This window comes from Priapulus caudatus, unplaced genomic scaffold, assembly GCF_000485595.1.
Source record: "Priapulus caudatus unplaced genomic scaffold, Priapulus_caudatus-5.0.1 Scaffold1029, whole genome shotgun sequence".
In the NCBI taxonomy this organism is placed as follows: Eukaryota; Metazoa; Priapulida; class Priapulimorpha; order Priapulimorphida; family Priapulidae; genus Priapulus; species Priapulus caudatus.
The window spans coordinates 58,484-60,948 of record NW_014578090.1 but is presented as its reverse complement, the minus strand read 5'-3'; the positions used below and the strand labels follow the sequence as shown (position 1 = coordinate 60,948).

The 2,465-nt window shown below is 42.4% G+C and overlaps 1 protein-coding gene across 1 annotated transcript in view; it reads left to right on the top strand.

The window, feature by feature from the left end:
- LOC106815047 (adenylate kinase isoenzyme 1-like) overlaps positions 1-2,465 on the top strand; it is a 14,974-nt gene that overhangs the window by 788 nt on the left and 11,721 nt on the right. The gene's annotated exons all lie outside the window — the stretch shown is intronic.

Genomic DNA, 2,465 nt, shown 5'->3' with positions numbered 1-2,465 from the left:
TTCTCTCTTCTCTCTTCCTCTCATTCTCTTTCTGTCCGATCTCTCTCGTCTTCCGTCTCGTCTCTCTCTCTTTCTCTCTCTCTACTCTGTCGCTCTCTGCACACCTTCTCTCTCTCGTCTCGTGTGCGTGTGCGTGTGCGTGTGCGTGTGCGTGTGCGTGTGTGTGTGTGTGTGCGTGTGCGTGTGGGTGTGGGTGTGGGTGTGTGCGTGTGTGTGCGTGTGTGTGTGGGTGGTTATCCATGTACGTACACGACTACACGCGTACATGTCAGCGTAGGTGAAGACCACATGCATGTGCCAATCTTCTATATTTATGATAGCAAGATTACATCATTGCACATATGAATATATATATATATACATATGTGTGTGTGTGTATATATATATATAGCACATACGCTGTGGGTGTCGATTTATAGCGCATATATATATATATAGTCAAGAGCGTATTAAGAATCTTCTTAAGACGCTCTTGATATTGTGTATGTACACGGTATAAATCGATATACATCAGGAGTAGATAATAGGGAGGGATAATAGGGATAGGATTCCCTATTATCTACTCCTGATATACACACATAACGTGCTGCTGCTGCTGCTGCTGCTCCTGCTGCTGATAATAACTGCACTGGTAAAGCGAATTGCTCACAGTCTGTGCGCTGTCTTGCACAGTCTCTTGCTCAGTCTGTGTGCTCGTACATTATGCCGTACGTTGTAGAAAGCTAGGGAAATGAGAGCGAAGGTTTCATACTAATTTCGCATTTCGCTGGGACTCAGGCAGCGTCTGAACCCCACTACCTTTACTACCGCCGTTCCCTGCACTAACACCAAATGATTCATTCCTTAATACCACTCCCTATTCATCTACTCCCTTCACATAATTCCCTTCTCTAACACTGTTTCCTCATCTAACATGTCTTCCTCTCTATTCATCTACTTCCTTCAGATAATTCCCTTCTCTAACATGGTTTCCTTCTCTAACAATGTCTCCTTCTCTATTCATCTATTCCCCGAAATCTTACCGTTCTCTAATCCGTACAGTGACACCCGGCTTCTATTGAAGACGAATGAAGCCCTAATGAAGCTGTCCAGGTGATTATCCGCACCTAATTAATTAGATAGGATGGTGTCTGCGTCATTGATACTTCCAAATTGCTATGATCCATCAGTGCTGTAATTGCCTGCCCTCGTGGAGTATTGTAGGTTAATAAACCTGCAGCCATAGCATTGGTACATAATCAGTACATCTTAATTGTATGAAGTTATGTTGAGCTTATTGTAACACTCTTCATTTTTCCCTTACCTGCTTCTCTACTAGTTATTCTCGAATTTTGTTTCGCCCCCTCTCTCTCGATCTCCCGCTCGCTCTCCTTTTACATTTTCGCCTCGCTCTCCCACTCACGTTCCTACTTTCCCTTCGCTTTTCTTTTCTCTCTGCCTTACCTATCGTTCTTCCTCACACTGTCCCTCTCCCTCTTCCCCTCTCGCTCTCTCTCTCCTTTTCCCTCTCACAGTCCCTCTCCCCCTTCCTCCTCTTTCCTTTTCCTTTCTCCTCTCTCTCCTTTTTCCTCTCACTGTCCCTCTCCCCTTCCCCCTCTTTCCTTTACCTATCGCCTCTCTCTCCTTTTTCCTCTCACTGTACCACTACTAACCTCTCCCTCACGCTCTGGCGGCCGTTGTCAGAAACATCGTAAAGTTAATGCTAATGTTAATGCTAAGATAGCACTTACGACTAATGTTAATGCTAAGACTAATTATTATTTTAGACTAATTAATTTTGTTTCTGACAACTGGCCCCTGATTTGCTACACATGACAGCCATGCTCACTACGCAGGTACCCTCACCTGCACTCACACTAAAACACTCACTCACTCACTACACCTTGCGCTTGTAGTCTGAGTTTCCCCGTATATCGGCTAACTGTTGAACGTGCTTTTGCGTGAGAATCGGGTTTACTAACAACAGGTGAGAACAGGTGCTGCCATTCTTGCGTTGCCCACACCGAGCAAGAGTGCAGGAATAACGAACCATTCGATCGCAACCTTGACGATTATCATTCGCTAATGAGTGAAGACATTGATTGGTTACCGTTAGTTGCCTAGCCTCGTCTCATTCACACAGGGGCTGCGGTGAGGGTTTTGATAGAGGCTTGTACTCCACTACTATGTGACTGTGCTCTGTACTACTCTGGATCAAGGCCTATAGATAAACAGGCCTATAGATAGATATAGATAGATAGATATATATAGATAGATATATAGGTTTATCTATAGGCCTTGCTCTGGATAGTATCCGGAGTGAATAATAGATCATAAATACAAACAACAATTGTTCTATTATTCACTACTGATACTATCAAGAGCTAATAAATATCTATGGTACTATATAATAATAAAATATAATAAATAATAATAATATATAATGATAATAATAATAATAATAAATAATAATATATATAATAATA